Below are 12,137 nucleotides of genomic sequence, written 5' to 3'. Positions count from 1 at the left end.
CCCCACGGGAGGGGAGGGCGCGCGGGCACGGAGAGACGGGCCCGGGGACCACACCCCGCGGCCAGTCAAGCATCGTGACCGTAGCGGCCCGCGCCCGGACAACCCCGAACGAGGCTCGGACCGGGCCGAAGCCCGTCCGGGCCCCGCCCCGGAGCGTACGGGCGCGGCGGGTAACGGCACGACGGATGGCCGGGGGAGAGAGACCGCGGGACCCGCGCGCTCCTGCACGCGAACCCACCGACCGGGGGAGACGGCCACCGCGGGGGACGACGGCGCCCCACACGCCATCGACACGCAACGCCACCGCGGGCAAGCGGGCGGGCGGCGGCGGACCACGGGAGAGGCCGCTACGGACACACGGGGGGGAGAGCGATGCAGCACCGGGGGCACGGACGCCCTCCCGGCTACGAAAGCCAGACGGGAGAGGACGAGATGGCTCAAGGCGGCGGCGAGCGGGGTGGGGGCCGCCGGGCGCGGCATAAGGCGACGACGGGGGAAGGGGCCGACGGGCACCAGGAGGCCCGAGGGGAGGGATGTAGCAAGCCTCAGACGGCAGCCCACCGGCCAGGACACGCACGGGATCTCACCGCCAGTGGCCTCCGCGCACAAGGGCGGTCCCGCGGCACCTGGGACGACCGGCTGCGCCTTCGGCGAGCTCCCCAAACCCCCCGCGCACCTCGCAGGGCCCGGACCCCGACCGCCATCGCGGTCGCGTGTAGCTCCGGAAAAACGCTCTTCTTGCACGCACGCGCGACCGGCCGCCCCCCAACGCCGTCCGGCCCGCCACGCGGAGGCCCGCCGACCGTTCAACCGAGGCACGTCGCCGGGGGGGTGGGGGGCGCCGTCCAGGGCCTTGGCGGCCAGGGCGACGCCCCCTCCCCGCGGCGAGGTCAGGTTCGGGCAGCGCAGTCGGGCGAACGCTCGTCGCGGGGCGGTCGGCAGCCGTGAGGAAGAGAGAAGGAGCACCCTTTCGAACAGGGATGAGACCCCCGCGAGGGCGAGGCACGAGAGCCCGTGGGGAGGCGAGACCTGCGCCGCGACCGGGCCACTGGGGAAACAACGCCACGGGATCCCACCGCCCCAAACCCGAGAGCGGTCCCGCAACGCGCCCGTGACGCCAGCCGGCCAAAGCCTTCGGCACCCCTCGACCCTCCCAACGGGGCCACGGCCTCACCACCGGGGCGTCCCAGAGCGACGCCGGCCTTCGGCCCTCGGCCCGCACGCCACCGCGCCTAATCCCATTCTCGTCCGTTTCCCAATCCTGTCTCGCTCCGGGGAGCACCGTGCACCGGTGGAACGACCCCCTCGTTGGCCGGGCGGTCCCCCCAGCCACAATCCACAGGCGCCAGCACGGGAGCGCCCATCCATCCGCGGCCTGGCACGGGACCGGGTGGAGGGCCGCACGCTCACAGGGGATGGGGAGGGGGCGCGAGACGGGCCGCACCACCACCCCCTTCCCCCAGCGCACACCGGGGCGACCCGCGGCCGGGGCACGCAGCGCACACACGCGGGCGCCCTTCACAGCTGGAACGCCGGCCCGGCCCGGCGTGACCCTCCCCCAGAGTTCAGGGGGGAGGCGCGGACCACGTTAGGCGAAGAGTGGCACTCGGCCCCCACCGCGGGGGCCGGCGGACCGCTCCCCCCCACGGCAGGGGAGGAGGGAACTCTGCCCACGCACAACTGGCAGCCGCAGGGGCGGCGGCTGACGACGCGCAGAGAGGCGGCGGGCTGGGGGATCCGACAAACCCCAGAAGAGGACACGCCTCCATGATCGCTAGAGAAGACGCTTTCTCGCCGAAGGTGGATCGCCCCCGACCCCCGGTCGCCCCCGTAAGGGCCCTGGGCGGAGGCGTTCAGGCACGCCCTGGGGGAGGTGTGGGGGGGGTCTGCGGCATGGGGCAAAACACGCACGGTTGGCGACTCCTGAGCGTTCGCGGTCGGGGCCCCTGGTCCAAAAGCCCCCTCACTTCGAGGGGAACACTCCCCCGTCGGTATGGGAGAGGGGTCACCGAGGCAGACCAGGCCGGTGGCAGAGGCCCCCCACGGGGCCGGCCGGCACCACGTCGCCGGCCCAGCCCCACCACGATCGCCCACACGACCGTGCAACCACCCCCCCCTCGGGCAGGGTGGGAAGAGCACAAGCCGTGCGCTCGCCTTTCGAAGTCCGCCACGCACACATCGTGGGGACGCCGAGACAACGCCCCCCGCCCGCCCACGCAGCGCAGGAGGATGCCTCTAGGCTTGCCCGCCTCGACCCCCCCAACCCCAAGCACGCTGCTCGAGGGTGTACCCAACGCAGCAGACGCTGCAGCGGCGACCAGAGGGGGGACGCCGGGAACGAGGACGACAACCACCGCTCGGTTTCGGGCACCTTGGAGAACAACCCGGTGCGCTCCGGGGGCACCACAAAAGGGCCACACAGACCCAGCAGCCGCGCGCCAAACGGGGCGCGCGACCGGGCGGGCGGCACGGCCCCGCACCCGTCCGTCGCGGGCAGGGGGGACCCCGGCCAGGCAACAGCCACACAGGGCGAGCGAGGGCTGCCCGCTGCGTCAAGAGGACTCACGACCCCCCGCCAACGCCACGAGGCCGAGGGCGGGGCGACCGCGGTCGGGCCGGATAGTCTCGCACCCGCGCCTCCCACGCACCGCCCACAGGCGGGGAAGGAGAGGTGAGGTGCCCGCGGGCAGAACGAGAAGAGCGGCCACCATTCACCATGAATGGACCGTCCCTCGCCTGGCACGCGGCTCAAGGCCCGGGAGAGCGCGACGTCACCACATCGATCAGGCCCCGAGGACGGGGAGGGTTGGGGGAGGTCAGTCAGACCGGCGAGGACAGCGATCGGAGGAGCCCGCTTCAGCCTCGCCAGCCCCGCCTCCCAAGCACAACCCAAAGACGAGGACCGCCTGACACGCAACGGCACAGAGCCAGCGGGGTAAGGGGGAAGGTTGCCGCAAACCTCCCCCCCTCCCCCGGGTGCCGTCTCTCGAGGGGACAAGAGACCAACGCGAGAGGCGGGCACCACCGTCGGGACACTCCGACGCCCTAGAGCCGGCGCGCGGGCCCAGGCGGTCAGCTCAAAGGGAACAGGGCAGGGCGCTGGATCCCCAGGAACCCAGAACCCTGTCCGCGTGCGGAGGCCCAACCCCTCCAGCGACAGTCGCCGAAGGACAGCGTGTCAGTACTAACCTGCAGGCGGAAGATGACGATATGAGGTGATCAAAAACACCGCGCAGGAAGACGGGGACCGAGCCACTTGAACACGCCTGCCCCCACGACACTCGACACGGCCACCTGTCCCCAGCAGGTCCCCAGCGCCAGCAGACAAGGGGCACTCAGGGACATCTGGTCGGCCCCCGTGGCGTAGAGGGCCAGGGAGGCCCTCACCGTCCACGCGCGCCACCCAGGGCCCAGCACGGGGACTTGTGGAGGAGAAAACATCGGGACGGGACCGCCACGGCCCACGAGCGGCCGCGGGCCGACAGGGGTCGCCCTCGCCGGCCACCCAGGGCCACCCAGGGCCCGGTCCCCGGCCCCAGCACGGGGACTTGTGGAGGAGAAAACATCGGGACGGGACCGCCGCGGCCCACGAGCGCCCGCGGGCCCACAGGGGTCGCCCTCGCCGGCCACCCGCGCCACCCAGGGCCACCCAGGGCCCGGTCCCCGGCCCCAGTCCCCGGCCCCAGCACGGGGACTTGTGGAGGAGAAAACATCGGGACGGGACCGCCGCGGCCCACGAGCGCCCGCGGGCCGACAGGGGTCGCCCTCGCCGGCCACCCGCGCCACCCAGGGCCCGGTCCGCGCCCCCAGAGTAGGACTCGGAAGAAGCCACGGACGACTGGGTGCCACTCACAGGGCTGTCCCTGCCTCCTGAGCGGGAACCAGGGAAAATGGGTGGGAAAGGCGAGGCCGAGGGAGAGGGACACGCATGCACGGGACGGCGGCCGGTCGCCGGACACCCCCCTCTCCCGCCCGCGTGTGCCGTCTCCTTCCTGTCCCCGCGGGGTGGGTCGGGTCTCCAAAGCGGCCACAGCGTGCTGGTCGACCTGCCCGGGCAGCCCCGCAAGCCGCCTGGCTGGCTGAGCCTGGAAGCGCGGCGACAACGTCCTCCCGCCACACAGCCCTGCAGGCCCAAGCTCTGCCTCCCAGATGTCCCAGCCGGCGTCCCGGCACGAACCAGATGGCCCCGCGAAGGCTGCTTGCTTCCCGGAACTCAGCCTCGCTCGCATCGGGGACTGTCCCCTGCTTTGCCTGCTGCACCGAAGATTCAGAGGACAAGAGACTTGTAGAAAAGCGGCCGCCAGGTGGAGCCCGACCACAACCGGCGCCAGCCACCAGAGGTCTGCTGCAAAACACGGGGCAACCCTCTGGAGCCCATCATTTCAGAGTCCAGAAGGTCCCCCGGGGGCATCAAACACAGTCCCCCTACTCCCCACGGAAGCCATCGAAAAATGACGGGTCAGTCTAGGGCCACGCCACCCTGAACGCGCCCAATCTCGTCTGATCTTGGAAGCTAAGCAGGCCCCGGCCTGGCTAGCACTGGGATCAAAGAAAGGATGGGTCGGCCCGACCACCGACATCGTCCACCAAACCCGTCTCTGCACAGACCACAACATAGCCGAGAGACAGACAGGCAGAAACAGAAAGAGAGAAAGGGAGAGAAAGGAAAAGAACAGAAAGAAAAGAGACGGAGAAACAGAGAGAGAAAGTCAGAAAGAAGAAAACAGTAAATAAGAAAAGACAGGAAGAGGGCACGGGGAAGAAAGAAAAAGGAAGGGAGGAAGGAGATAGGAAACACAGAAAGACAGAAGGAAAGAAGAAATAAGGAAAGAAAAGACAGGCAGAAAGAAAGAGAATGAGAAAAAGGAAGGAAGGATGGAAGCAGAAAGAAAGAAGAAAGAAAGAAAGACAGACAGAGACAGAAGGAGGGAAAGAAAGAAAAGAAAAAGAAAGGAAATTAAGAGAGAAAAAGAAAGAGCACGGAAAGATGGAAAGAGAAAAAGATAGAGAGAAGGAAGGAGAGAGACAGTATAGAAAGAGACAGAAAGGAAGAAGGAAGGAGAGAGAAAGGAGAGAATGAGAAAGAAAGAAGGTAGGAAAGTAGAAAGGGGGAAGAAAGATGGAAAAAACAGAGATAGAAACACAGGATAACAGGAGAAAGGAAGAGAGGAAAGAAATACGGAAGGAAGGAAGGCAGGCAGGCAGGAAGGAAGACAGGAAGACTGAAAGAAGGAAAGAACAAAGAAGTAAAGAAAAGGCAGAAGGAGGAAGAGAAAGAAAGAAAGGGGGGGGGGGAGAGATGATAGGATGAGAAAACCTTTCTGTCGTGGAATCATAAAACCCCTTCCTATCTTAGGATCATGAAACCCAGGGTGGAACTATGATACACTTCACATTCTCAGAGCACGCCGGCTGGTGAAACAAAGAAAGAAGTCAGGGACAGAGAGAACACATTCACGGGGCCTGGCCGGGGGGCCAGGGTGGGGCGGCCCGAGGCTGTCGCCAGAGCCATCTCTGTGGCAGGACGTCGCAACACGCCTACCGGATTTTCCCATAACGCTCGCCCGCCGCCAGGTGACCCCCGTCATCCACCGATCCAAGTGTCAGCCTGGAAAGGACGGGCTCCCTCGTGGGGGAGGGAGCGTGGGGGCGGGAGTGGGTACACACTGGGTCGCAGGCCTCCTCCCGGCCCCTCTCGGACCACGTCTCTCAGCCCTCGGGCACACTCCCCACCACTAGTCGACCAGAGAGCCCCCGGGGGCGGGGGGCCGGAGGGGGGCGTCCACGGCAGGGAGAGAGGACAGGGACCCATCGGCCCGTGCTAGATGCCACGGGTGGAGGCAGGACCTGCTGAAGACACACGAACAGTACGGAGAGGTTCAGAGCGGGGCCTAGGCGCAGCCACTCACGATGATCTCACAGTTGGACTATCTGTCACGGTGGACCGAAGCGCATGAAGTGGGCGCTCCCGGAAACGGCGTGTGTGTGTGTGTGTGTGTGTGTGTGCGCGCGCGTGTGCCTGTGTGTGGGAGGGAGAGAGAGAGAGAGAGAGAGAGAGATGGGAGAAGACGGTCGGTACATTCACTCACTCCTGTACCCGGGCCAGTCGTTTCTCCCGAAGGACAGAAATCCATAAAACACCCACGTCTAAAGAGTGTTTACACAGAGCTAACCCTAGGTCGAATCAGTCTGGAGTCGAGTGCGGGGAATCCTATGGTCCCAAACTGGGACTCCAGTCCCGGCCCCATAGCAAAAGGGGGTCATTTCTCAGAAAACGCACGCACACAGAATCGGGTAACGTTTATACAATTTTATACCGTGGTAGTGACTTCCTTCCCCGCCCCCGTGTTCTTAGGATCGGTCTCACTACATAGTACTTTTTTTTTTTTTTTCTGAGCTTTATTTTATTTTATTTTATTTTACTGTCATTTCGTTAGAGATGATGGGGAGGGGTGGCGGGGGAGCAGGGCATAGTTCACTCACTGGAAGCCTCAAACTCCTGGGCTCCAGCGATCCTCCTTCCTCAGCCTCCCAAATCGCTGGGGCTACAGGCGTGTGCCACCATGCCCGGCTAATTTTTTTCTATTTTTGGTAGAGACGGGGGTCTTGCTTTTGCCGAGGCAGGTCTCGAACTCCTGACCTCAAGCGGTCGGTCCTCCTCCCCGCCTTGGCCTAGGATTACAGGCGTGAGTCACCAAGCCTGGCCTGGATCGGTTTTTAATAGGTAAGGTCTACGAGACATCCCAGTCCAAACATCGATTCGGTGGGTCTCTACAGGACTCCGGGCGGAGATCCGATCTGGGGTTTACAACGTGGAGAATTAAGGCCTGGCTAGCAAAGAGCCCAGTGACTGAAGAGGGACGATGCTCGTCAGTCGTACAGAGCCTGAAAAGATGCAACACGGGGAAACGTTTCCAGGTTCCTCTCAGAAGAGGATGTCAGATGAGATGCCGAAACGAAAAGAATGGGTTCAAGCCAAAAGGAAAAATAGATAAATAAGTCAATAAATAAAACTACGGGAGACAGCCAGGAGACACTGTTTCCTCAGAAATGGCTAGGAAGCCTCCCAGGATAACCTGGATAGCAGCATATGTTCCTCCTCCTCCTCCGGCTCCCTCTCTTGTGTTCGTGTTTGTTTTCTGTAAACGCCAAGATGGGGCAGGGGTGGGGGACACCACGCCGGGTGGGCGAGCAGATCACCCTTCCCACCACAGGAGGGAGCACACACACACACACACACACCCACCCACCCACCCCAGGTCATCACTCTGTAGTTCCGCGTGAGTGAGGTGAGGCCCGGAACGGTGCTAGTAGCTTTCCAAGTGGTCAAAAAGAATGCACAATAACTGGACCGAGGCCTGTCTGGACGCTGTAAAGGCCCACTTGAAAACTTATGCTTGCTCGCTAGGTGACCGATGTCCGCTTGACCTATGTCTGTAATTGGAAATACGTACCTTGCGGAGATAAAACAAAGCAATTAACTTGTAACTAAGTGTTTAAACTTTCCAGCTGCCTGTCGTAAAATTGATTGTGCTTGCTTAACGCCTGAAAGAATGTTCCTTAATTGGAGCTATCTGTTTCTGTAAACCTGCTCGCTTAAAGACTGTAACCGAAACGAAACGGGGGCCCGAGGCTGGTCCCGGACCACACAGCTGCGGAGTAGGTGGTATAGTGTTGTTTCAACCGCCGTGCCTAAAGTCACGGAGCTCTAGCTTAGGATAGTCTGAAACCTTCCTGCTTTTTTCGGCTCGGGGCCATTCTCTGTACCTGTACCCTAACAGGGCAGGGGGTGGTCGCTGGCCAGCTAATGTGGACTCATGACTTGGCTCAATTCGGTCTCTAGGTTGTCCTGTCTCGCACTCCGTACTATAACAGATGCCACACCGGTTCAACCCAGCTCTGAAGGAAAGAAATGCCGAGCGTTCCACTAGCCGGAGGAAGGCAAAACGCACCTCTGCCTTCCTCTGAGGGCACGTCTGAGTGAACGGGTCGTTCTCCCTGCCCGTCACCCCAAGCCCCTCATCCCGGACCCCACCACACCCGGCCTTGACCTCCTCGGCCCTGCCCACCAGGCCCCATCATGGCCTCTGGAGCCTGGGCTCTCTCTCTCTCCAGGCACTGGCACTGCCCCCCGCCCCCACCCCGGGACCTGAGATCCAGGGCCTCTGTCTCCCAGGCCTCCCAGCTGTCTTGACTTGCGGACTCAGTGCCTGCTCTGCCAGAGAGACCTCTTGCTGCGGGGTGGCTCTCAGTGGCTGCATCTCAGCGGTCTAACGTGTCCCCCACCATCCACGTGGCCGCCGGCGTCAGGCTTCGGTGCCGTAGTGCCACCCTGCCTCCCTTCCGGGGGAATCCCACGCTGCCTCAGGCCCATTATGACCTGGAAGAGGCTGCACCTGTGGGGTCTGCCCATTTCCACTACCCCCCCCCACACACGTCACCCCCCGGTCCCCCCATAGGGGTTAGGAAGAAGGCAACACTTTCTGGTACAAGGGTTGAACTGAAGGGGCGAGTGAGTGGCCACCTGGCAGGGGCATCGCAACAGATGGCTGAAGAAGTCAGCCGCCGAGTGCAGAAATGTCACGGAACTTGGGGTGCCACTGCCTTGCTGAGATAGGGCCAGGGCAGGCTTTAAAAGGCTAAAATTCTGCCTGCCTTTGGTACGTTAATACAGAACCCATGGTCCTTTCTAATTTTTGATTCCCGGAGAGGCAGGAAGTATTCCAAATGGCCACGCCATGGCTTTTCTAAATTGCCCACAAGGCCTTCTCCGACCCAGCGGGTCAGGGGTTTGCTTTGGTGTTACATCGTGGTAAAAGAGACATCCCACAGCAGTGACCATGTCCATCGACTCCGTCGGCGCTCTCAGGCTCGTAGTCCCACTTTTCAGACAAGCCTGGATGGCCACTCCGTGTCACTCTTTGCCAAATGCCAGCCACTCTCCTCCCCGCCCCGCATCCCCCATTTGGCCACCACAACTCTTCATCCCCAGGCGCCCTCCGGTAAAGTGTGCTCCTGTCTGTACACCTACTCCGTTGGGGGCGGGGGGGGGGGGGCGGGAGGTGGCACAAGAGGTGGCTGGTGGCCGGAGCAGGCCCGCCACCTTGAGTGTGTGGAACAGCGCTGAGGATTTCCTAAGGGAAGAAAGAGGGTGGGGAGAGCGAGAGAGCATCTCCTCCTCGTGAACCTCACAGATGATTGAGGACAAACAGGCCTGCACGGGGAGGGGGGGGGCAGGGAGGGTGCCGAGTCTGCACCAGAGAAAATGGCTTTGTGGGGGGGTGGGAGGGGAAGAGGGCAGAAAGATTTTCTGTCTTTTTAAAACTTCCCCCAGGCTTTTGGGAACTTGCAGCCCGGCCTGCATCCCTGAGGCACGTTAACTCTTTGGTTATAACTCCAGGTGGCCCCCAGGGTGGGCGGCCCACAGAGTTCAAGGGATTTCTTCTCAGCAGAGACGGGACCTTTAGAACAGCTAACTGCAGTAATTGCCTGAAGCTGAGAACCAACCCTCCCTCCTTTAAAAACCTCTGTATTTCTGCCTAGGCCTATGTTCACGAAATTTGGGGGTTTGAGACTGAGAAGCTCTACCCTATTTATTTCCTCCTTTGTCAGCAAAGTAGACTCTCTGTTTTCTTACTCCTCATACCGCTTGTCCTCGTTATTCGGCCTCGTGGACAAGCAGCTGAGCTTTCGGTCACAAGTCCACACCCCAGGGTGGAGGGGTCCAATCCACCCCTGTCCAGACCTGGGCCCTTCCTGCCTCCCTCTCGAGACGATCTGTTTGGCAGCCCAGCCGCCTTGGACTGGGCCACAAGGAGGACACAAAGTAAAGACCCAGCCCCCCCGCCCCCCCCCCCCACACACACACACACGGCAGTGGCGGTGGGTGGCAGTTCTCCAAGGGTTTGGGGCTTTTCCTGAGGCAGGAGACGGAGGGGACTGATTTCTTTAGAGCTCCGTCCCCTCCCCCATGCGCTGTGCCGCCTGGAAGCGGCAGCTCGCGGGGCGGGGTCGGGGCTGAAAGCGGCTCCGCCCGAGAGAAGCCCGAGAGGCGGCTACGTGCAAGCGCGCATGCGCAGTCAGCTCGCGGGGCGGGGTCGCGGCTGAAAGCGGCTCCGCCCGAGAGAAGCCCGAGGCGGCTACGTGCGAGCGCGCATGCGCAGTCAGCGCAGTGAGTGGAGGAGGGGTGGAAAACGGCGGAAGGGCTCCGCCGGGGGCCCGGCCATCTGTGCGGCCAGGCTAGGGGTTTGCCTCTTGGGCCGGGAGCTCGTACCCCGCCCCCAGCCCGCAGGCAATCCCGAGGGGCAGAAGCACGACTTGCTGGGCACCTCCTCGGGCGAAGCGGTCGCGGTGGCTGGGTTACGTGGGGCCCAGACGAGTCTCTGGTTCTGGGAGCGGCACCTCCCCCACGCGCCTCTCCTCTTGGGCCTTCACCCCTCCCCCCCCCCCCCCCCCCGCTCCGGCCCCAGGGGATGGGAGGAGTGGGGGGCAGGGAGACGACCTCAGGGAGGAGCCAGACCAACTGAATGAAAGCTTTTCATGAACTCGTGTGTCTTTGCCAGGGAAACACCATTTCTGGAGTCTATGAACTAAAATAAAATCTTAAGCCGCCCCCCGCCCGCCACCGCCAGCTGACCCGTCCCGTGGTTGGCCCAGGGAACCCTAGAAAAACCCTTAAACCTGAGCTGCTGCCCCGCAAGGACAGGGGAAGTCAGACACCCCTCCCTGATGGAGTCAGATTTTATAACAATGAGATACTGAATGTCCGACGGGCCTAAGGCCAGGCAAGACAAAGCTTAACGCATATCTAGCAGGCCAACCGTTTACTGAACTACAGGGCACTTGAGTTTTGGGTAAACTGTCCAGTGGCTTGTCTGTGATTAGCAGACCTCCTTACCTTAACTGAAAACATGATGCAAAGCCTTTAGGCAGAGGTTCATTTATGTCATCAATTGCAAATCAAAGAATCTTTAAACCCAGCTGTAAACCTGTAAACACCGCACCCTCCCTCCCCCGCCCCCCCCCAACTGCCAGATGTCCTGCCTTTTCAGCCCAGACCAATGTACCCCTTCCATGTTTTGATTTGTGATTTTACATGTAATTCCTGTCTCCCTAAAATGTATGAAGCCAAACTGTAACCCACCCCACCACAATGGGTCCGCTTGCTCAAGGCTTCTTGGGCGTAGCTCTCTGGGCCATGATCACGGCCGTTGGGCTCAGAATAAAACTCTTTAAATTATTTTGCAGTGATTTGGGGTTCTTTTCCATGGACGAGTCAATCGTGTTCACATTATTTTAGCCTTGGGAGCTTTTTCTTTTCTATTATGTCTGATCCTGATCGCTAGCCAGGTATTCATTCATATTTTTGGTTGGTGGTGGTGCTCAAGCTCGTCTTTGTACATCCCAGATTGGCGTAAGCCACCGTGAATATGTTTTACACCTTCCAAGAGCTAGCGCTTATTGCCGTATCATAACCAGGGCTCGCAGCAATTTTTCTTTTTTTTTTTTTAAAGCTGCTTCCACTTTCCACCTAGGTATACATACGAGTATCCCCTTTAAATGAATGCTTGCATCGAGGAACCAGGAAGTGGTTTTTGTTGTTGTTGCTGTTGTTGTTTTCCCCCAGTCATTTATCTGCTCCTCAACCCTCATTATTTATCTCACACACACACACACACACACACCCCCACCCCATCTCTGTAGAAAAGCTCACGGAGATTGTTCATCCACCGCGTGCTTTCTGTTGACAGTATCTGAGACGATAAGGAGCACCATGCATTCTGTTCTAAGAGAAAAATTGCATATATCAGTATGATTATATTTTACTTCTTGTGTGAATTTAGTGGATCTCATAAAAGCTGATCTTGATTTTCACAGCAGAGAAAAGTGGGCTTCTGTTTTGGTTTTGTTTTTGTTTTTCTGGAGGGGTGGTGTCTTCACATAAGTGATCATCTTTACAAGTATGCTATATGCGAGAAATTTCAGAAAGCTGCAAAGAGTGACTTGTTGACAATGCTTGCATTGAATGATGTATCTGAATCTGTGAATCGAAGGGGTCAGCATCTGACCAGAAAGCACTGTTAGAAGAAGAGGGGTTTCGGGTCTTTTCCTAAATTGTATCTGCCTAAGGCGGAAAA

Source organism: Eulemur rufifrons, unplaced genomic scaffold (assembly GCF_041146395.1).
Source record: "Eulemur rufifrons isolate Redbay unplaced genomic scaffold, OSU_ERuf_1 scaffold_158, whole genome shotgun sequence".
Lineage (NCBI taxonomy): Eukaryota > Metazoa > Chordata > Mammalia > Primates > Lemuridae > Eulemur > Eulemur rufifrons.
This window is presented reverse-complemented; position numbering follows the sequence as displayed.